Source organism: Plecotus auritus, assembly GCF_963455305.1.
Source record: "Plecotus auritus genome assembly, chromosome: 1".
Lineage (NCBI taxonomy): Eukaryota > Metazoa > Chordata > Mammalia > Chiroptera > Vespertilionidae > Plecotus > Plecotus auritus.
The window spans coordinates 30,158,500-30,183,205 of NC_137770.1; the positions used below are offsets into that span (position 1 = coordinate 30,158,500).

Below are 24,706 nucleotides of genomic sequence, written 5' to 3' on the forward strand. Positions count from 1 at the left end.
TCAAATCCTCAAACTTCCCAGAGGAATCAATCAAATGTCATTCATACAAATAAATCAAAATCTCAGTCTGACATGTCTGCTCACTATTGCCCCTTAATTGTTGTTCCCTTAAGCTATAAGCTTCCCTATAGCCAGGGACCTTTCACACCCTCCTTTTGAGATTCACCCCACAGGCATCTGACCTTACCACAATTCCCCAAGAACCCTGGTTAACTTCTAGGATGAACATGTTTTCCACCAGGGTCTTAAGAGAATCTCAAGAATGAACTGTGGACAAAAAGGAGCCACATGCTAATCTATCTAGCTCAGGAAAGGTCTGTGTGGTGGCCTTGCAAACTCAAGATACCTAAAGTAACCACAAATGATGGTCTGAAATTAAAACTTTATTAGTGGGTAGTCATGTCCTAGGCAAGTATCTTCCCTGACTGAGACTCTTTACTAAGCCTATTGTCTTTTAGCATCTAAGATAACATACCTGTGGAATGTCAGGGTAACATGTAACTTCCCTTTTTCAGGACCCCTCAGGGCACAACAAATGGTGCCACAGAGCAGACCAGAGAGTCCATCATTTTATTGTTATCTGTTAACTGTTGACTGTCAACTATCCTGCACCCACCTAAGGAAAAAAGTATGTGTCTATCATTTTTTATCCAATCCCAGGTTTCCCCACTTTGCTTTTTCCCGCCTCCCTAATTTATCACCAATGGAGTTCATGTAACCGACTTACGACTTACATCTCCTCTTTCGATTGTAATGTATAAAACAAGGTGAAAAACTGCCATTCTCTGAGCATTATCTCAATGCGTTGAGATTTTGCTTCCTGGCAATTGTTGACAGTTTGGCTCAAATAAACTCACAAAATTGTTTACAAGTTTAAATGTTTCTTATGTTAACATTACCTGGTGTAGTCGGCAGGATTCCAAAGAAGCTCACCCTGGACCATCCCACAGACCCAAACATGGTACTTAGATCCAGCAAAGGGTTCATTGAGACCGCTGATGCCCCACCCATTGGGTGAATTGTCTCTTGGATCCAGGACCCCTTTTCATCCACAGAACTCTTGGGAGAGAAGCCTGGCCCTTTCTGTCCTTTCCATTTGCTCTCAGGTCTTAATTTCCACAGTCCTAAAACTCCTGGATCATCTTCCGGCCTCCAGCCCCTGCTCTGCTCTACACCATCCAAAATCCTGCAAGGAACCATACTCCCAAAGCACTGTCAGATCACCTTTCATCTTTAATGGTTCACCTTTGTCTACCCCATGTATTTATCATTTCCTGACAGTCCTTTATAGACAGCTTACAAAATGCACAGAAGGCACAGGTCCCAGCCCACCAGAAATTTTCAATGGAGTTGGGGAGGCTGCATACCCAGGCAGCAAACAAGGCACACAATAAGGCAGGAGTATCTATTTCAGTATCCATGTGGGCAGTAAGATACTAAATCATGAGGTATGAATAATTAGAAAATAAGGAAGAACAAGCAGCTATTTGTGAGTTATGGGCAAAATAATGAGGGAAGGCGGGGGGAAGATATCTGAACCCAGACAAAGAGGGCCCTAAAAAGTAAGAGAGATCTGACCTGAAAGTCTTGAATACTGAATAAGTATGGAGAAGGAAAGAGAAAACTTATGGAGGTGGAGGCTGAAGTAATTAAGCATGATAAACTGGGGGGGTGCAGGCGGTTTGAGGTGGGAATGGAGGGCTGGTGGGGAAAGGAGGGGGAGAGAGGACAAGAATAAGCGAAGGAAAGGAAAAAAATTCCACTTGAGATCCTTCAGGGCAAGGGATAATTCTTATAGTTTACCTACCGTAGTATCTATCACATAGCAGACTGGTTATTCCACAAAGTATTAAGCATTCAACTTTCAGTAAGGCCAGTTTGTACAGCCATGAAAAACAGGCAGAGAAATTCAGTCTTGGATCAGTTAAGCAGTAGGGAGCCAAAGAAAGGTCTTGAGCAGCAAACTCAACCAATTCAACAAGCACTTAGTAAAGGCCTACTATGTGAGAGGCACCGGAATACATGGTCCTCACCCTCAAGGAGTATGTCACCATAGGAAGGGCTGGTAATGCTACCTCCCACATGCACAGGGCTTCTTCAATCTTTTATCTAGTCTCACCTGAGAAAAGAACAATGTTCACAGGACAAGGGAGACTAAAGCAGCCTGGGAGGCCAGACAGGATGACAAGATCTGATCAGGGTGGTGATGCTGACAGAAACCTACAGAAGAACTGGCAGGGGGTGTTTAATGACTGAAAAGGAGAGGCTCAGTGATGATAACATAAAAGTTAGAGAACAGGAAGACTCGGGTTTCAATTCCCAGATGGTGACATTATCTTCAAGCCATGCTTTGGCTCCCTGACCACCAAATGCTAAGGTCAGGCAGCCTGGCCACTCTGCCTGGGAATGGGAGTTACACATTCTATCCTTCCCGTACGCCAAGGTTTTTTATGCTAGTTGTGATTTCCTGTAATTCCCATTTGCAAGGGGGTAAAGGAGATCAATACAAAAGAGTTGACAATTCCTTTGCCCATCACAACAGTAATAAATACATCTCAATAGTCCTGCACTGAAGTTTTACTGGCAGCTTTTATTCTGGGAAGAAAAGAAAAGGAGGAGGAAGCATTACATTTTTAAAATCTTGAGGCAGTGTTCTTCTTACCCAATGAGTTTTCCTCCTAGGCAGAGCCTTCCCAGCTGCATTTAGTGAGGAAGAGGTATGAGACAGAAAAGTATCAACCCTGAGAAGCAGTACTAGTTCCGACTACCAGTAGAAAAAAGGCCCAAGATCCCTCACTGTTTGGCTATGTGAAAATGAGCACAAAACCAGGAGAACAAAATCTACATGAACCAGGACTAATGCTTGAGTATCCAGCATCACTGGAAACCACACTAACTGCTCTGAAGGGGGGAGAACACTTTGAAACAAAAGTATTGTTGAGTGCCTGTCCCAAAGTAGGGCTGCCCAGTATAAGGCTATGAGCCACAGGAGGACCTCGCTCTAATACACTGCCATCTCTGACCCTCCTAGACTGAAGTAGCAAAATAACAAGTGAACAGTGAGTGAGCTCTGGAAGGGAAATAGCATGACTGCGAGTAACCTGTATTTCCTAATCTTTCTTCAAGAAACAAATATAACTAAAAAAAACAAGTTTATGGGGAAATTGAATTTGACATGTGTACCTTTACAAAGGAAAAGTACAATGAACCCTCTTTCCTAACCATTAAACAAGAATAATCCGGAGTGAGGGGGGTTGCAGATTGAATGAAGAACACAGGTAGTTAAAACAAATTGGTGTAATGTCTGACATTTTCTAAACAAGTACTTCCTATCTATGACAGATTCTGACTGCCTGAGAATAGTCACGCTATACTCTTCACACAGGGTCCTCAGAGAACTAAAACTTGAATGTGACTGAGATGATCTATTATCAAAAAGCATTTTCCCAGTGTTCTGCTGAGGCTTTCTATGAATGGCAAAGGTCTTTTCATAAGCCTGTGTCTGGCTGTGTCAATGCGGAGTGGGGTGTTTGGTCATCCTGCGGGACTTGATTCTGTAACAGGTGGTTATACTCACAGTAACATGAAACCTCAGGATAACAGCAATAGCATCATTATTAACTGATCCTTGACTGCTTGGATTTAAATATTTTCCATCTAATATCTAATTTAATCCTCACAACTACCTTAGGAGGTAGATACTATCACTATCTCCATTTTTAGGCAAGATAAAGAGGTTAAACTTGTCCAAGGTCACACAGATACCAACTCATGAGGCCAAGGTTACAAACTAAGCAATCTGACCCCAAAAGCATGCAATCTTGGTAGAAGTTCAAATTTATTCCATGTTAATGTAATTCATTTTAAATATTAAAATTATCCTGGATATATTATAAAACAGGAGGCAAAATTCACATTTATTATAAAAAGAAAATAGGAAGCTTTGAAGATTGTTGATGCTGCTCCTTGCAGATAGACACCTTCTTGAGGTGGGCTTGGGCTTGGCTTCCCAGCTCTATGTCAGAACCAGAGCAAAAGCAAGCGTGTTTGGATACCAGGGTCCCATCCACAAGGGACATGATTCCCATACAGGGTAGGTCAGGTGATTCTAAAGCACACTTTGAGAAACACTGCTTTGGGGTATTCTAAGAAACTTCTGAAGCCATTGCAAGATTTGGAAACTAGGTCATGAGACGTTGATGGCTAACTCCCTTTAACTGCTAATAAAACCGGTATTTCGGTCATAGGGACCACAAGCTAAAAAAGCTGCTGACAAATGGAATGGAGTGAAACAGGAATTCAGAGACATTAATTCTCAGACCTTATGACATGCATCTGATGAAGAGATTGCCTTCTCTATCATCTGGATAAATGTTTTCCCCAATCTTCCCACATTGGAAATAACCTAACTAGAAGTTGCCTCAAAAAAGGAGCTTGATTTCTCTGGAAAATAACTGCCAAAGATGGATACAGTGCATATTAATGATCAAACAAAGATATCCTTAGTAGAAACTTCAACAGCAACAGGCTGAGAGGAAGAATTTTGTGCGTTTTTTTAATGTGTGTTCTTTCAAAGTCCCAACATAAAGCACATTGCCTGGGTCTTTGCACTGGTGTGTAAATTAAAGCACTAGCTTTAAAATTTTGCCTCAGAGTAAATAATTGTCCATCCACATACTATGTGAGCTCATCAATTGTGTCCTTCCTCCTTGACTTCAATTATCTATTTAAATTGCATTACTACCCAAGAAATATGGCATCAAGTCGGAACCAGTTTCAGTAATTAAGTTTGTGCAGAAATGCTAATGCTTTCTCAAGCACCCGCCTGACCTTTCCCTGCTCCTTTCTGGTCTCTGAGGGTAAGTCCTGGCTGCTGCCTCTTCTTTAGGTAGAATCCCCTCTCCATTCTCTGACTTCCCCAGGGTCTTTACAGAGGTCACAAGGTGTAACAAGAGTTCAGACTGTCTGGTTCTGCTATTACTTACCATTCTGTGCATCCTAGAAGGGTGTTTTTAATTCTCTTTTGGCATCATTTTTCACTACTATAAAATGAGTATAATATAAGCAACCTACTTCAAAATTGCTGCGAAGATTAAATAAGGTAATTCATATAAAGCACTTAACAGTGTCTGACACATAGAAAACACTCAATACGTGTTATTTTTATTACGAGTCTACCCTGTAATATTAAGAAAGTTTTGCATGAATCTAGAGCTTTATATTTTTCAAAGCAGTCTTCAATTCATTATTACTATAATCAAGCCTCACAATAATCATTTAAGTTAGACAAAACTGAGAATCTATGAACATTTCCTGCTATAAGAAAAAGGACTAGCCCTACCCTTGGAGCTGTTTACTCAGCATCCCCCTCACTGGGTCAGAGACCTGTCTTACTCATCTTTGTATACCATTCCCCCACACACATACGAACACGTGTCAATAAATCAGTGTTGAATTGGATTGCATGTAGGGCAGAGCAACCCCAGCCTTGTGGCAAGGAACTGGAAACAAATCCGAACCATCATCCCAGGGAATTCCTGGCTACCTTGAACACAGACACAAAAGGCTACCTCTCCCAGTCCTGACTCCAAGTCCTGAGAGGAAAAGGAGCACCTGCAGGAAAGGGTGCAGGCAGAGGTCACTTAAAGGGAACTGTCCCTGCACAACCTCCGAGGCAGCAGGGAGTCATGATAATATAACAAGATATTACCCAGCCTCTCCAGCTGGGCCAAATGAGGATCTATAAATGCAGTGTGTCAAAGGCAGATAATGCTGCCTTCGCTAACTGAAATGGGAGTTGCCTTTCAGTGGAGTACAGGCCAGTCTATAAATACCAGGGTTAAAAGGCTTCCTCCAGGGCCCAACTGCCACCTGCAGGGCTTCCTTTAGAGAAGAGCTGCCATTCTACCAATGGTATACCCGTCCCCAAGTGATAACCCACCTTATTTTCCCCTTCAGTTTGTTTTTGTTAACCAACCTCTCCTTTCCACACACTTCACTGAGGACCATCCACTCCCAAGCACCCCTCCACTGCAGCTCCAACCTGGCCCTGCCCTCCTCTCTCTAGGCATTTGTCCTATGTCTCCCTCACCATCTCATTCTCCACCCCCATTTCCTAATCCACATATATTTTATCTGCTATGAAAAAAACACAGGCTATGTAGCAACTCCAACCTTGGTTCTAGCCCCCACCCAATAAATTATAGTACTTAATTTTTTAAGCTTGATTTTCTGATCTGTACAGCATCTACCACAGCACATGCACTCAATACTTCTGCCTTGACCTAATCCCCACAGGATTTTTCTTCTTTCTTTTCTGGGTTCTGTGACCCTGATACAGTCACTCTTTCTAGGTATCATACCTGCTATATCCAAATGTCTTAATCCACAGGAATAACTCAAGTGATGAGCATTTTCATCACCAATGTTATCTGTGTAGCAGATACATTCTGGCACATGGTCCCATCAACAACCTTCAAATTACACTGAGAGGACTAATCATCTTATACCTCACCACCACAAATGCATTACTAGTGAGGAAAGTAACCAAAGGGGATGGGAAGACACAGAGTTGAAAGTCATTTCTGGCCAGAAGCAAGGGATAAATAAAGGCAAGGGTAGCACTAGAGCCCCAAAAGGGAGATTTCCACAAGTCTATATTTACATGTAAAAATTTTTAAATTAATTCTGATAGCAAAAACATCTGCCAGTTTTACTAGAAATACCATCTGGTTCATTTCTGATAATGCCCAGGCTTCACCTCACATAGGCCAAGGACTGCCTACAATACAATTCCCAAAAGGTGGCATCCTGGATTATAGATCCAAGGCAGTGTGCAATTCCTTTCTTCCTGGTGCCCTAAAGCTGCTCCTGCAAGTTCATAATTAGGCCTGAAATAAACCTAGAGCTTGGTTCTTTTATAAGTATCCCCTCCAAAACTTCCAGGCATCACCCTTATAACCAGAATGAATTAAGCAAGTCTATCTTCAAAAACTGGATAAATATTACAGAAACATGATAAACAGCCTGAACAACTTGTGTTTTAGAGGGGTTTTCTTAAAGTAGCTGCGAGGGTGGCTTCTCTACTGAAGAGTGTTATTTTGCAATTAGCTAAGAGTAGGAGGGTCCTTTCCATGAGGTCTTTCAAGGTCCTCCAGGAATCTTCCTTTTGCCAAGCCAACAGGATGCATTTTGATTCCATAAATAAGGAAAAGAAACCAGGCTTGGCGTCATAGCCAACTTGTCTACATCCTGATAAGGAATTATAAAATGTGATCTCAATAGCAAGCATATAGTTCAAAGAAAAATGGAATAAAGGTTTGCCAACCACCACTAACTGCAAATTTAGGAAAAGGTATATTTGAAATAAACAAAAATTATAAAGTGCAAGAGCCTGTACAAATATGCACACTCCTTCATCAAGGCCAGTAGCCAAACTTAGATAGGTACAACTTTTGACATTGCATCAGCTATATTTTTTACCAACTGGTAAGTATTTCATGATCCCTGTGAAGAAGAGAGCAAGGCAAATGTGATAAAGTCTGATAAAGAGAGAAACAAAAGGGTAAGGGTGAGAAGTATAAATACTGTACAAACCCAAGATGAGAAACTGGGGGCATAATCTGCTCTGGCCCCACAACTGAGTTTGGAGATGAGAATTTCTCACTCCCTATAAACAATACTGGGCTGACATCATTCAGCATTTTTTTCTCGCAAAATGTGACTATACAGAGCAGGACCCCATAGCAAAACCCAAAATCTATTTCCCACCAAGTCTAGCTTCAACTCAACCATTCAACCCACAAACAGGCAGTTTCCCACAAACGCAGCAGGTGGGAAATTATGGACAGTACCAAAATGGTATGGAGAGAAGCCTTGCCCTAGATAAGCTGAGCCCATCCTTGTGAAGGCCTTCCAGGATGAAAGAGAGAGAAAAGAGAAGACTCAGAACTGTGAAGATGTTAGTGTAGACTACAGCAGCAGGGCAGTTTAACAGAGACTAGACCTGAAGGAGTTGAGAGACAGGAACTTCAAGAGCAGTAGTAAGGAGTCTACCACCTGCCAAGCTAGGAGAATGTAGAAGAAAGAAGAGAGGAAACAAGCCCCTCCCTTCTGTGGTCCATCTGCCTTGGGGAGTGGAGAAAGGACCTGGTCCTAAGCTGACCTCTCTACCTCACTCAGCTCCACGAAAGTGACCCTCGACAATCCCCTCTATCCAGATCAGTGGTGCCTTTTACATCTGTGGCCCTGGCCAGTGCTGATAACAGTTAACATTTACTGAGCAATTGCTATGTGCCAGATACCAGGCAACTGCTTTACATGTCTCTTCCAAACCTTCTATACGTAGTAGATACTATTGTAATCCTCCATTTTCAGTTGAAGAAGCTAGGGCTTAACAAAGAAATTTATCCAAAGCCATACAAATTAGACACAAAATCTAACACTACAAGAGCAAGGATTGACTACTAATTAATATCACTTCTTCCCCAAATAAACTGCCATTTGAGTATCTTTTGGTTGTAAGGTACTGTACTTAAGTGTTTTAAATATCCCATTTTATCCTATTTTTAAAATTGATTTGAGAGAGAGAGGAGAGGGGGGGGGGGAGAGAGAGAGAGAGAGAGAGAGAGAGAGAGAGAGAGAGAGAGAGAGATTGAGATTTGTTGTTTCACTTATTTATGCATTCATTGGTTGCTTCTTATATGTGCCCTGACCGGAGATAGAACCTGCAACCTTGGCGCATCAGGATGATGCTCTAACCAACTGAGGGCTTGATTTTCACAATACACCCAGAAGGGAGTACTTTTAAACATAATTTTAATTAATTAATTAATTAATTAATTAATTAAGTTAGACATATCAGTAAAAAAATTTAATGATACAAAAAGTAAGTTTAAGAAGTTATAGTTTCCTGTTATCCTTCCTGACCCCAGAATTCCCCAGCCCAGGTAATCTTTAATATTTTGGTAGCTACCCTTCTAGAGACAGGTAACGTTGACATTATTATCTCCATCCTATCTAATAAAAGAGTAATATACAATTTAACCATCACTCCACTATACCCACAAGCCACGCCCACCAGCCAATCAGGAGTGAGTATGCAAATTAATTCCAACCAAGATGGCTGCAGCCACAGACCGAGCAGGAGGCTTGGGTTTCCCTGGCAATGGAGGAAACCAAGCTTTCCACACACCCTGTTGGACCCAGGCCTCCACTCAAGGCTACAAAGTTTCAATTATAGAAGATAAATAAATCCCAACAAAAATGGCGGCAGTGCCGAAGCCGGTTTGGCTCAGTGGATAGAGCGTCGGCCTGCGGACTGAAGGGTCTCGGGTTTGATTCCGGTCAAGGGCACGTACCTTGGTTGCGGGCACATCCCCAGTGGGAGGTGTGCAGGAGGCAACTGATCGATGTTTCTCTCTCATCGATGTTTCTAGCTCTCTATCCCTCTTCCTTCCTCTCTGTAAAATATCAATAAAATACATTAAAAAAAAATGGCGGCAGCTACAAAGTTTCAATTATAGAAGATAAATAAATCCCAGATACTAGGGCCTCTGCTTGGGTTGCCGGGGGGTGTGGCCGGCCTGCAAACCACCACAGGCCCCTCGCCCAGGCCACCCCATGCCCCAAGGGAACCCCCACCCTGATCCGGGACACCCTTCAGGGCAAACCAGCTGGCCCCAACCCGTGCACCAGGCCTCTATCCTATCTATCCTATCTATCCTATCTAATAAAAGAGTAACATGCAAATTAACCACCACTCCGCTACACCCACAAGCCACGCCCGCCAGCCAATCAGGAGCAAGTATGCAAATTAACCCAACCAAGCTAGCGGTTAATTGCATATCCAGGAGCAGAGTGAAGACTTAAGACAGCGTAGAAAGAAGCCAACCGTTGCAGAAGGGAACGAAGCTGTGAAGAAGCAAGCAAGCGGGGCTGCGGAGAAGGGAAGGAAGAAGGCAGGGCAGGGGAGAAGGGAGGGAAGCAGGCAGGGTGGGGGAGAAGGGAGGGAAGCAGGCGGGGCGGCGGAGAAAGGAGGGAAGCAGACCGCCTCAGGAAGTCCTATTGCAGGAATCTTCCTGCAAAGGGCCTCTAGTCCTATCTAATAAAAGAGTCATATGCAAATTGACTGTCACTCCAACACACAAGATGGCTGCCCATATGTGGTCAAAGATCCTGCCCCCATGTGGGCACAAGATGGCCGCCACAAGATGGCCAGCAGGGGAGGACAGTTGGGAGGGACCAGGCCTGCAAGGGAGGGCAGTTGGAGGGCAGTTAGGGTTGACCAGGCTGGCAGAGGAAGGAAGTTGGGGGCGACCAGGCCTGCAGGAAAGGGCAGTTGGGAGGGACCCAGGCCCGCAGGGGAGAGCAGTTGGGGGGAACCAAGCCTGCAGGGGAGGAGTTAGGCATTAATCAGGCTGGCAGGGGAGTGGTTGGGGGGTCATCAGGCTGGCAGGCAGAAGCGTTAGGGGCAATCAAGAAGGCAGGCAGGCGAGCAGTTGGGAGCCAGCAGTCCTGGATTGTGAGAGGGATGTCCCAGATTGGAGAGGGTACAGGCTGGGCTGAGGGACATACCCCGCCCCCCGCCCCGTGCATGAATTTCGTGCACCGGGCCTCTAGTTTTACAATAAAACTAGAGGTTAAATTTGCTCAAGGACACACAACTGGTAAGTGGCTGAGCTGATGCTGAAAGCACAATCAGTCTGGTTCCAAGTCCAGCTGTCTTCCACTGCTTCCCACTCAGTACCCACTCCTTAAAACAATCGGCCATTTTCATTCACCATAGGAAAGGGGGAAACTATGTGTGGCCCACAGCCAGTCTTACTCCTCCACTTTCCCAACTAAATGGAAAACACAGACAGAGCTGGCCCAGCACACCCTGTCCCAGTAACGTTAGCACTTCTTTATGCTTCCTCAATCTAAGCTGTCATGGGTGAGGCAGAACCTTCACCTCTAACCTTCTCATGGCCAACATAAGGCTCATCTGGCTCTGAAAACAAAGACAGGGCAATGGGGAAGAGGAGGTCAAGCCTCACCTACAGGAGAGCCTGGGTCTCTGGATCAGCAAAAAGAAGACACTCCTTCAGGAACCCTAATGAGTTCTGAAGCCAAGAGCCAAGACAATCCCCCCTTAAAAACAGCACTGGGGGAGGGGGGCATCTCAAGGAGGGCCCAGACCCACCTTTGCTCCCTGAAGTCAGAACACACTTGCAGAAAGACAGAAAGAAGACTGCAACATGGCATGATACAGAGTAAGTTTGCAGAGCCACTCAAAATCCCCATCACAGAGCCCTTAGAACCAAAGGAACTCAGAATTTCTGCTCTGGCATATCCCCAAATGGACCCTCTAAAAACCCAAAAACTGCATGGATTTCTAGATGCCAGGGTTTTGTCCCTATGGTCTCCTCTCCTCCAAAGAATAAAAATAAAAGCCCCTTGGGCTATATGGAGATGCTTTTTTTCCATAGGAGATGAAAGTTGTCCTTTCAAATTATGTACATTTGCACATTTTTGTTCCATCAGTACACAAAAACATTCTGACCTTGAGTACCTATGCTGAGATGGGGGTGGGGGAACAGGAAATAAGTCATTATATTGCTTTTCATGAGGAAGTTAAAATTTATCCAGTCTGCAATTCCAGGAGGTTTCCTATTTCCCTGCATGGGATAACCAATGTTTAATTAAGCCTGAGCCCCAACTGACCCAGCATCACTATTTACATATACAGAGAATGATAAATGTCTACTGGTTATCAAAGGCCTTTTTTCCTCTTGTAAAACAGGTCTAAAACCTTCCTCACAGTATTATATGATGTTTTATCTGAAAGCACTTTGTAAAATTAAAAAAGTCTTTATTGCTATTAATATGGATACCCCGCCTGCGGAGCAAGCTTAAACCAGCCCTTTCCATCCTTAAGGGGTTTGAAATCTATAAGGATAAAAGAGACTAACCAAAACACTGGAGAACAATTTTAAAAAAATCTGTTAACTTGTGTGCTGAAAAGAATTCCTAGGGAGCATGTGGTGATTATATGGCAAAGAGCATTCAATGAATATTCGTTCAATTAATAAATGCATTCAGATGTACTGCTTGAAAAATACCTACCTTGTTGCTATTCACAAAGTTTTACCAACACCAGAGCCTCTGAAATCTGTTTATTCTACTGTTGCTCATATATATACACCAAAAAAAGAAGTCAGTATTTATAGAGAGCAGCCCTTCTTTCAAAGATGTGATTTTTCAACAGCATACACAGACCTTCAAAGGACATGACCCACATCATAATTCCAGAAATAATAGAACCACCCCCAAGAGAGCTCAATTCTGGAGAACAAATAGAAACAAGCCATCCTGTGTTAACTACTTTGGATTCACAGTGGATGCTAAATATATATGTAAATAAGACCAAACTAAGATGCACACGTGTAAATTAAATTTAGGTCGTGACTAATGCCTCCAGAGACTTCTAAATGAATGATAGAGTTCTAGAAACAAAGACCTGCACCTGAAAATTAGCAAGGGTACTTTCTGCTCTTAAGACCAAATTCTTTAGGGGTCCTGTGTTTATGACTGACCTTGCTAAAACATTCTGAACAACCTCCAACACCGTCCCCCCTTTCCTTCACCTCCTCCCACCTCCATGGTTCCTGAGCTGTCTTCTTTTACTGGTACCAGTCACAGTGAACTTGGTGAACATTAACAGCATTATATCTCCTAGTTTATATTAGTTTTTCATTCAAAGCAGACCTCCCTCCAAATGTCTTTTTTTACTATTTTTAATGATTTTCAGAGAGGAAAGGAGAGAGAGAGAGATAGAAACATCAATGATGAGAGAGAATCATTGATTGGCTGTCTCCTGCACATCCCCCACTGGGGACTGAGCCCACAACCCAGGCATGTGCCCTGACCGGGAATTGAACTGTGACTCCTGGTTCATAGGTCTATGCTCAACCACTGAGCCATGCTGGTCGGGCCCAAATGTCTCTTTTTAGAATTTCATTAATACTACCACTCTGATTCCTCCTCATCAAGGCCCACGTCCTCAAAATTATCTTGCCCTCTCACTTTTTACTTTAATCGTCTACACCTGATCACTCACTTACCAGTGAACAAATTAATCCAGGAATTGAGTACAAAGGAGTGAATGAGACAGTCACTGACCTGAGGGGACTTTCAATCTCAGCCTGGAACATGGAGCTGTACAGAGATGGCTACCCATAGAGGTAAAACATATAGGTATGTGTGTTTATTAGGAATCTCATTTTTGTCAGTATTGTATTAGGTCCTTTACTGCCCCCAGCAGGTTAGAAAGACATAGATATATCAGATAAGAGATATCACAAATCAACATTTATATCTAAAAATTGAGGCTTGGGGAGATGGAAGAAAAAATATTCCTAAGGAATTCATGCTACTGATCCTATCTATCCATTTCTCTTTTCCCAATTTCTCACTGTTGAATCCAAACCTGCTTTCCTCTTAATTAAAAAAAAAAAAAAAAAGTTTTTTCAGGGTCAGAAAATGTTCCCACATGAAAAGCTGATTGGTTAAGTCAGTGGTCGGCAAACTGCGGCTCGTGAGCCACATGCGGCTCTTTGGCCCCTTGAGTGTGGCTCTTCCACAAAATACCACGGCCTGGGCGAGTCTATTTGAAGAAGTGGCGTTAGAAGAAGTTTAAGTTTAAAAAATTTGGCTCTCAAAAGAAATTTCAATCATTGTACTATTGATATCTGGCTCTGTTGACTAATGAGTTTGCCGATCACTGGGTTAAGTAAAGCCAGAAAACAGGCATCCTCACACCAGACCAAACTCCTAGACCTAGCTCACTCTGCAATGAAAGGCAATTTGCTTGGGAGTCCAGGAAGAATTCTCCAAGAATATTTTTCAAGCCCTTCTCCCTTCCAGGGTGATTGTTGGTTTGGGGCACAGATGTCACTGAAAAAGTCAGAACGACTCCTTAAGAGTAGTCAAGCTAAAAGCTGTACACAACACATTCCTCCAATATTACTCTCAAATTAAATAATCCATGGGTATTCCCCCACAGTGTTAACTCCTCAAGGGCAAATATCGTGTCCATTTTGTTATCTGTTTACCACCACCCACACCCAAGAGCTCAGGTGTGTATACCTGGTACCCACCACAGGTATTCACTAAATACCTGCCAAACAAATGATTAGATTTACTTCCTTTTAGTTTCTGTAGCAATCGGGGTACCGACCTCCCACCAGCTTGATATCAAGCCCAACCAGATTATCAGCACACAAATTATTATGGCTTCAAGGTGCAAGTAAAGGGAGGGAGATGGACCAATGAACTCCTATGAAACCCAGAACCTGTTTTTCTTGTCATACTGCTGTGTAACGAGCAAAATCCCCACAGGATTGAAACGAGGAGGTAGATGGCCTTCCCATGGCAGAGTTTCTACCTGGAGGCGGATGGGAATCAAGGACTGGTAAAGGTGTGGACCAGCCAACATACCATTTCATAATTCTCTAGAAATGTCTTGAGCATGACAACTGAAAGAGCAGCACCCAGTGAAAACAAAACTGCTCAATGGTTTTCGGGATGGGGAAAGTTTATAGCATATATTAGAGGCCCAGTGCACGAAATTCATGCACTGGTAGGGTCCCTAGCGGTTGGTGGCAGCCAGCCAGGGCCTCCCTCCCTTCCCCCGGCAGGCCCCGCCCCCTGGTCCAACTCCTGGAAGAACTCCCGGTCTAGCAGCAATTTACATGCTACACTTTTATTGTATAGGATGACCTCAGCCCAGGCAGCTTATTTCCTTCCTGGTTGGTTAGAGACACAGTTAGAGATGAGTATTCACATTGCATTTGAATGGCTGGCTAGTCCTACATAATATAAACCTGAGGAAATCAGAACCACAGCCATGAAGGGTTCCAGTTAATGGGGTGGAAGGGAAAGAGCATCCAGCCCTCCCAGACAGCATGTTCTCAATTATCGGGCAGTTCTACTACACCTAGGACAGTGGTCGGCAAACTCATTAGTCAACAGAGCCAAATATCAACAGTACAATGACTGAAATTTCTTTTTTAAAAATATATTTTTATTGATTTTTTACAGAGAGTAAGGGAGAGGGATAGAGAGTTAGAAACATCGATGAGAGAGAAATATCAATCACCTGCCTCCTGCACACCTCCTACTGGGGGTGTGCCCGCAACCAAGGTACATGCCCTTGACTGGAATCGAACCCGGGACCCTTCAGTCCACAGGCCGACGCTCTATCCACTGAGCCAAACCGGTAAGGGCTGAAATTTCTTTTGAGAGCCAAATTTTTTAAACTTAAACTTCTTCTAACGCCACTTCTTCAAAACAGACTCACCCAGGCCGTGGTATTTTGTGGAAGAGCCACACTCAAGGGGACAAAGAGCCGCATGTGGCTCACGAGCCGCAGTTTGCCGACCACAGACCTAGGATGTCACCAGCTCCTGCCACTGTCCCAGGCTGGGCAAGAGAGACCCAAAGGGGGAAATGACTCAGAGGACACATCTTATTGGCTTAGCAGGGGTGGGCAAACTTTTTGACTCAAGGGCCACAATGGGTTCTTAAACTGGACCGGAGGGCCGGAACAAAAGCATGGATGGAGTGTCTGTGTGAACTAATATAAATTCAAAGTAAAGGAGTGGAGGGGAGAGCAAGAGAACCCTCCGCTCTTTTGGCTCCGCGGGCCGGATAGAACAGCCGAACGGGCCGGATCGGGCCGTAGTTTGCCCACGGCTGGCTTAGAGTCAGACGTTGTTTTCGAACTGCAAAGAAGCACAGTACAGAGATAAAATAGTTAAGCAGGCCCAACCTAAGAACAACAGTGCCCATTTTAAGGACAGTTCTACCCTTACTAGTAAAGACTCATTCCTCTTTGTAATTTCACTATTAGACTCAAAATCACAATCACAGAAGGGGCATGAATTTGTTCCTAACAATATGAATCACACACCATGCTGGGCTCCTAATCTGTTTTCCTGGGACAGGCCCAGAGAAAAGAAGTCAAACAAACTGGGGTAGAAAGAACACTAAACTAGGAATCTGGAGCTCTGACTTCTCTCCTGGACCTGTCACTACTCAGGGAAGTCAGCTTCTGAGCATCCGTTTTCCATTTTCCCTTCTATAAAGTGAGGAGGTAGAATGAGATGATCTCCAAAGTCCCATCCTTCCAACTCCAGCATCTCATGAGCCTAGAGAATCTCTCTGCTATACAAGGAGTTTTGTAGTAACATCTGGATACCATAGTTAATAATTCAGATCTTTAGATAAGAATCTTGTCTCACTTCACTCAGCCTCTTGAGACTCCTAGGACTTGGGAATAGAATTTGCATGAATCCAAACTTTTGGCAATGACCTGTGGCAGGGAAGTTATGACTGCATTCACACACATTTACTTACACACACACACACACACACACACACACACACACACACACACGGGAATTTTCTGGAAGGACTGATCCTTGGGCTTGGCTCCAGGCACAGAAACCTAATACAGGTATAGGAGGAAATAATTCAAGTTCCTGGTTTCTGTCCTGTTTGTTGGACAAAGCACATGTGCCTGTGACCCACATAGTTCTCTGGGGTGGAACCATCTTGACCCTCTAATAAAAATCTCAGGTGGCCAGCATATGCACGTTTGATCTAGGAGCAGAGAAAGCAAGACCAGCTACTGCGTTATTTTAGTAACATGGCTGGTATGATGTAAAATCACCCAAGGGTGGATCCCATAGAGGAAATGACACTCCCAGCAGCACCATCTGTTCCTCTTTGTGTCTGGCATGATCTATATTTTTAACCTCCGGTGCAAATGAGGTCCACAAGTAAAGAGCCTTACCCCCTATTTCAATGGTGGGCTCTCTATTCAGTAAGCATTCAACTCCCCAGCCTAGCAGAAGCCTCCGAGCAGGTGCCCAAACCCTGGCATGGGATTTTTCTTAAGGAAAGGAAATGCTTCTGAAAACTATAAATTACATTTGATAAGGAAAGCTCTGTGAGATTCATGGTAAAGCTCTCCATAAAACACAATGATGTGATTTAGAACTGAGGCTTCATGCTGAAAATCCTCTTTTAAAAAAAAAAAAAAAAAAAAACAGCAGTACATGTGCTCTGAATTTAGGCACTATAGCATCTCTCAACTCTCACTACTGTTTACAGTTCTGCACCAAAGAGTTGGAAACAATGCTATTGGAGAGTTCAAACTTCATATAAACAAAAGATTCTCTGTGTTTGTGTGTATAACATCTTTTCTTAATTCAGGGCAATATCCCCAACACCAAGAGATTTTGCTATAACACTGTTCTTCCCCAAACAAACTGCATAACCAAGTACAATGGAAACTTCAAAGTAAAATTTGAATGCAGCTTTTAAAATATCTCCCTGAGAAATAAAAATACATATCCACAGAAAAACTTATACATGGATGTTTATAACAACATCATTCCTAGTTACCAAAAAACATGCAAACTTTCCATTAGCTGATGAATGGATAAACAAAAGGTGTATACAACAGATTATTTAGCAATAAAGTGGAATGAAGTACATTACATGCTACAACATGGATAAACCTCAACAACATTATGCTTAGTGAAAGAAGTCAATTACTAAAGACTACATATTGTAGGATTCTGTTTATATGAAATGTCCAAAATAGGTAAACTATAGAGAGAACAGATTAGTTAGTGGTGGCTGTGGGCTGGGGGCATTGTAGAGGAACAGGGAATGACTATTAGTGGGGTTTCTTTTTGGGTGATGAAATGTCCTAAAATTAGATTGTGGTGACAGTTATACAACTCTGTAAATATACTAAAATCCATTGAGTTGTTCACTTTAAATGGGTTACTTTTATGATATATAAATGATCTCAATAAAGCTGTTTTTAAAAAGATACATATTAGATTAAATAAAATTACCCCTCTGAAAAAAACTCTCCTTGAGCAAACTTAGAAATGATCTAGGTATATAAAAGATAATATTTAAATCACAGATTATCTATTTGATGGATTATAAAGCCATTAAAAATAATTACAAAAGGCTACGCCATAAGGAAAGTGTTTATGATATAGTGCTAAGTTAAAAAAAAAACAATACAAAATTGAATGTACTCAGATTACCAATTAAAAGAAAAAAACAGAATACATGGAAATGATGTTTGGATAGTAGAATTATGTGACTTTTTTTCCTTTATTTTCCAAGCTTTCTGTAAAATTGTCTCAGTGTACTGATAGACTCACACGCACACACTTCTATCTTCCTTCAGAAAGTTTGCCTAGCTACAATTTAAATGCAGCTAGGTAGTTGAGTGTCAGCATATGAACCAGGCAGTCACGGTTCAATTCCCCATCAGGGCAAATGCCCATGTTGCTGGCTCCACTCCCAGTAGGGGGAGTGTAGTGAGCAGCTGATCAATGATTCTCTCCCATCATTGCTGTTTCTCTCCCCCCCCCCCATCTCTATTTCTTCCCCCTCCCTACCTCTCTGAAATAAATATATATTAAAAAATAATAAAAAGCAAAATAAAATAAGCAAAACCACCTTGTTCTCTTTTTCAAGTTCCCATTCTTAAACCTCCACCTCCTTAGTTCATTGGGATCATCTCAGAACAACCCAAAGAAGGAAGAATGGGATAAACACTCCTATCTCATTCCCAGAAGCCAGTTTCATTTTACTGGCTATTTCAAAAGCCAAACCCTAGTGTAGCCAAAATTTCAGCAAGGAGAGTACACACAGAGCAATTCCACGCCCTGATCTTAAACTTCTGTGGGTGAAAGCAAGGCAGGAGTTCGGACTTGGAAAGACTGGACGTTAACCCTCCTAAGAAAAGATGGCCAAAACTGGTTTGGCTCAGTGGATAGAGCGTTGGCCTGTGGACTGAAGGGTCCCAGGTTCGATTCCGGTCAAGGGCATGTACCTTGGTTGCGGGCACATCCCCAGTGGGGGGTGTGCGGGAGGCGGCTGATCGATGTTTCTCTCTCATCAGTGTTTCTAACTCTCTATCTGCCAACTGCAAACCCACTGAGAACCTATTACTGTCATCAGGAATCCCAGGCTAACATTCCCCAAGTCAAGGAAAGGGGCCCTGCCAAAAATAAAAAAAGAAAGAAAAAGTAAAGACTTATCTATGTGTGTGGGAGGTGGTAGTACATTTAAGGGCACATAGCTATCAGGTAATTTTAAGGATTTACTAACACTGCCGACAGTAACAGGGAACTGCATCTGTTTCTGCTTGAGAAAAAAAAAACTTCCAATAATATTCTGTTTCTGATTCTTGGCATATAGCCTTTAGATGTTTCAAGGATGGCTATTTTCCTTTTTTGAGATGTAAGAGCCAGGGAGAGAGAATACATCACAGGCAACACCAGAATCTGTGAAACCCATTTAGTTTTCACTCCAGTTGCATTTTCTGCTGTTGCCATACCAATACCTTCACAGGGACTCCACTGTCCCCCAGCCCTGACAATAGCACAGGTGGATTTTCATGGCTGAACTGAACAAGTTTGGCGCCACTACAAGGTCTACCAGCAGAGTGGAGACTTCCACACTCAGGTAAGAATCAAAGGATGAGAGAACAAACAGAGGAACCCTGCTGCTTCCAAGCCAAAAGACTAGAAGTGAAAGAAAAAGGACACCATCACAGAAACACATGAGCACTAGAAAAGGAAACATTCACAGGTGCCTGACAGGCTCCGCGGCTAAAACCTAAGCCTTGTAAAAGGTTATTCTTTCTCCACCTCTACTTTTTCAGATAAAGGTTTTTACACAGAGACTGGAACTTAGCATCACCCTAGGGAACAAAGGCTGTTGCCTTGAATCCAACCCAGGGTGGGAGTGAACAGATCTTGATGCTCAAGGACAGTCACCCCAATGCTTTCCTGAAATTGCTTCACTGGTCTCAGATTCACAGCTGTTAGCAGCTTCAAATATCCATTACAAAACCCCCAGCCCCAACCTCAAATGGCATCCTTCACTCCCACCAATAGGAAAATAGCCTTCCCACATTACAGGCATTATCTCTCACTGCTTTAGTTTTCAAGTTTCCTGCGATATGGCAACCTAACTTAAGAATATTAATTTTTTTAAAAAACACATTCCATTAAATGAAATCTCACTACAGTGGAATATGTGGGTGGCCCCAGACTGAAGCCATTTGAGGAGAAGTTGGGGAAGAGTCTCTATCATCACATATGCATTTGTCCCAATGCTTACCCTTAACCCAATTGTCTTAACCCTCACCACTCAAGTCTGCACCAGAGCAGTATTTGCTTCCAAAGTTGTTTTTTGTTGTTTTTTAAAGGCACTGGGCTTCTATTATTCGTTTCTTCTCATCTTTCTCCTACTGCTTGGTGGAATGCCCCCTAAATAAGACATCCCTAACTGTCCAGGTAGATAGAAAAGGGAAAATGAATACTGCCTGTCAGCTTCAACTGGGGATCACATGTCAGTTCAGGAGCTTAGTAAAATGCTAATGCATGCAACTACACAACCTGGTCCAATGGGTCTGCTGACATGCAGGTCTCCAAGTAGGCATTTCAGACCTATAAGAGAGCATTCTAGTTCTGCTGCTACCTCTTGGTAAAGGGGGAACTAGAGGGAAAAGACAAGCACATGGGCTGTCTGACCTTCCTTCTCTGCCTACAAGCAGCTCTGCTAAAGACATTCTCCCCAGATCACTTGTTTGGGTAAGGAAATGAGTAAGATTATGCGACTCTGTAATTTTTTAAAGAGATATTGTAATTCTCTGACCCAACAAACAGATACCAGTAGTTACCTGGTTGTCAAAAGAGCTAAGGATATGGAAAAAGAGCGCAAGGAAAGATTTAAAACATAAGGCAAGTTTCATCTGGGGTATGGAAAAGCATGAAGAAAGTGAAACAATGCTTAGTAGCAATAAACCTAAAGTAAGTTCTTACTTTTAAGAAGACAAGTGACTTACTACCTTTGAAGTTGCATATGTGTGTATAGAGGGGGAGGCTAGCTATAGGAATTGCTGCCCCAGCAATAGCAAAGCAGGAAATCCCCTGCCAGGAGATGCACCATTGCATAAGAGCACACGTTCAATCACCACGAGATGGAGACCAACCAGGAAACCAGGCAAAATGTTAAGGTCTCTTCATCTGCCAGCCTGCATTAATAACATCTTGTTTTTGTTTTTGTTTTTTGTTAATAACATCTTATTCTACCTTTCTTCCTCTTCTTTCTGTCAGCCCAAATTCTGGGCTTTGAGAAGGCACACCTCAGCAAATAAGTTGAACTCCACCATTTGACAGTGAGTTTGCTCTCAGGGTTTAAACACTGCAGAGCAGAGGTTGGGGCAGGCCCGATTCTGAGCACCCGGTTTCTGTTCCAGTCTAGCTGGAGGTGAGGACCTGTATCACATGCCATATCTACTACCTTATCCAAAAAGTCACAGTGTGTACAGGGAAGTCCTACCTATCAGGCCTCTAGTTAATTCATTGGGCAAAAGTTCCTTAAGCAGCAAATGGCCACCAATGAAAATTAACAACATAAACAAAAATGAAACTGACTTAAAGACTGAACTCCATGAGGGTTCTGTCTTATTTATCCCAGTATCCCCAATACCTAGCACAGTGTCTGACATACATTCTGTACCACATAAATACCTGTGAGTACTGAATGGAAGAATAAACGAACAAATGAATGCTGTGCAAACATACCTTGGAGAAAAAGTTATGGGTGCCCAGGATTTGAAAAATAGCCTAAAGTAGTAGTGCTTTTGAAAAGACTCTATAATGACTCTGGTTTTACCAGAAAGTAAGCAAACTAGAAATTAACAGTAAAATCCAGTAGTTACAGTGTGGGCTCCACCACCAAGCTAGCTTTATGACCTTGGTCAAGTTATTTGTTTAGCTTTGGTCTCAACTGGAAAAAAAAAAAGGGAATAATACCAATACCTACCAAAAAAGTTTATTTAAATGAGATCAAGAAAGTAAAGTTCTTGCCACAAGGCTTGATACATACTAAGTCCTCAAGAACTTTTCCCTATTACTGCTATTATTGTTGCTTTATTGAATACTTCCTTTACTGAGGGGGAAGTAGAGAGCCCCTCCCAAACTCTGAAAATGTTCACTTCTGTTTGAATATGCATCTAGCTAAAAATGCAAAGCCCGTACATTCAGAACTCAATGCCAAGCACATGTCTCTACTAGCCTCCACTAGATGGTGAGAATTTAGGTGTGGAATTCCCAAAACAGAAAGGGTGTGTGTATACATCATTCATACATACATTTTAAACCAGAGGAATGAAAAGAGCAAGAAATTAATTAACCACTGTGAAAGATGGAAAGACCCACTTTACCACCTCTGTAGATCTAGAAGGGGAGTAAATACCTACAGTTTAATTGAACTGAGGAGGAGTTTTATTGCACCTCTATACAAAGCACACACAAGCCCAGTTACCAAGAGCAACAAAGCCCAATGAGTCGCCTGCCACCGAGAGAACATTCTGTGGAAACAACAGCTTTAGGCCTCTTTGCCAAAACATGAACTTCCCTAGAACCAGCCAAGGACCTGGTTTTGACGCCTCTTTTCTCCTGGGTCTTACGGTCCCCCAAACCACCTCCCCCTCCTCATCTCCTTACAGGTAACTTTTTCCACTTTCAGCAACCTCACAGCCACAATCCTACCGGAGGGTCACACCTACACGAATAAAAAAATAAAAAAAGTCTACATATATAAACAGGAAATGGTTTCGGTGAGTCTCAATCGGGATAATAAGAGAAGTTTTTGAGATTAAAGACCAGAAGGGGCGCCGGGGCTGCAGAAAACTCCCGGGCTCACACGAACACCCAGGTTTGCTCAGGGAATCCACTGTGGCTAAGCAAACCCTGCCCCCGTGCGGGACGCACAGCTTGAGTCGGCTGGCGGGGAAAATAATAATAGTAATAAAAGAAAGAGGGCCTCAGCCTACCCCCTTTCCAGCGATGCGCCAACTGTGGTCTCCACCCTGAACTCCCGGCAGCGAGCGCGACCCCGCACACCCGGCGAGGCCAGGGCGGCGTGCCCCGACCCCCGCCACTAAGCTCCCGGCTGCAGAACGGCCGACTGATCCTCCTCGAAGCCTCGGCACAGCCTCCCCGGCCGCCCTCCCGGCCCCGGGCCCGGCTGGCCCACGCCGGGTGACAGCAAGACAGCACAGAGCAGCTGACGCCGGCGGCCGGCCGAGGTTCCCCAGCGTTCCTCCTGGACCGTGCGCGCCCACCCCGAGCCCCTGACAGCCAGCCGGGCGCGCCAGTGACACAATGCCGGACCCCGCCGCTCCCGGGTCATGGTGACAACTTACCCCGGGAACGGCGCGGCGACCTCCGGGAGGGGGGCGCTCGCAGCTTCCGCGGCGCCGGGATCCGCTCCGCCGCCTGCGCGCGCCCGTAGCCCTCTCGGGTGTAGGCGAGGCCCCGCGTGCCCTTGTCTGGCTGCAGCTGGCCGGCGTTGCGGGAGGAGGCGGCGGGAGGCAGGACGCAGGCTGCTGCCGGCTGAGGAGAAAAAAAGAAAATAGAACGCGGCGGCGGCAGCTCCGCGTCACTAGCCCAGCTGTACCGCGCGGGCGGGGGAGGCGGGGGGAGGGAGGAGGGGAATGGGAGGGAAAGGGGCGGGGCCACGCGCGCACGCAACAAGCGCCGGCGTCGCGCCGCTGCGACCGCCCTACTGGGAGGCTCAGGCGTTCGACGGCTGCCAGCACGCACGCGCTGCCGGCAGGCCACAAGCCCCAGGAAGGTGAGCCTGGGTGGGGGTGGGAGGGCCTTAAAGGGACCGTCACCTCGACTGCGCTGGAGTGGATGGGGCAGTGGTTCAGGCTCGGAATGTGTAGTGTTTGCAGTTCGTCCTCCAGCTCTTTTACTATTATTATTTAGATTTTTTGTATATTATTTGGATTATTGAATTACTATTATTTGCAAAGAACTGGTTTGCTCTCAGGTTCTCAAAGCACTTTCTTGCTTGTTGCCTTAGTAGCTTTTAAATCACTCGCCAAACCTATCACCAAGGCAGGTCATTATCTCCATATAAGCAGTACTTCCCAAACTATGGCGCGTAGCCTGCCAACGTCAAAATTGCTCCGAGGGGTGGAGTGGGTGTAAAAATACAGATTTGGGGGCCTCACCTCCAACCTTTCCGATTCTGTAAAGCTAGGGTCAGATTCAGGAATCTCTTTTAATGAGTACTCCGAAGTGACTCCTCAGCACGATAAAAGCACAGGACGAAGCTCAAGATTGAGAAAACAAGCTAAGAGTGAGGACAGGCAGAGGCGGGGCTAGAACCCCGCCACACTGCTAGCTCTATTTCCCGTCCAGAGTCTCGCCGCCTGAAGCTATTTTCCAGCACCTTGCTATATGAGGAGTTTGTGCACTGTGGCTACATAAATTATTGGTGATCGCATTTCGGTCCTAAGAGATAAATACTCCACTGATGTGTTTACAGGGCTTGTGGCTCCTCGTGTAGATAATTGTGACTTTTTATCTTTGTGCCCCAGGGCCTTGTACAGTGCCTGTCTCAGAGGTGCTCTTAAATGTTGGGCCGCTCTTACTTGAGAATCAGTGCCTGCGTCTGCACTTGGACAGACTTCCGTCTTTGCTGCAGCTTGTAGAGAAGTCAATCATCCCAGTTTGCCTGGGGCTAAGGGATTTCAAGGAACTAAGACTTCCAGTTCTTAGGTCAGTCCTGGGCAAATCGAGGTAAGTTGGTCACTCGTGTG

The 24,706-nt window shown here is 44.0% G+C and overlaps 1 protein-coding gene across 3 annotated transcripts in view; it reads right to left on the minus strand.

The window, feature by feature from the left end:
• SUSD6 (sushi domain containing 6) overlaps nt 1-23,564 on the minus strand; it is a gene marked incomplete at its 3' end in the record, with an annotated part of 101,720 nt that extends 78,156 nt beyond the window's left edge. For 2 of the 3 annotated variants that reach the window (XM_080673592.1, XM_080673590.1), the window contains exon 1: nt 23,300-23,564. Of the gene's footprint in view, nt 1-9,359; nt 9,462-23,299 lie in introns of all 3 variants that reach the window. The other variant, XM_080673591.1, reaches the window with a different exon arrangement.
• Nucleotides 23,565-24,706: the final 1,142 nt, after the last annotated feature.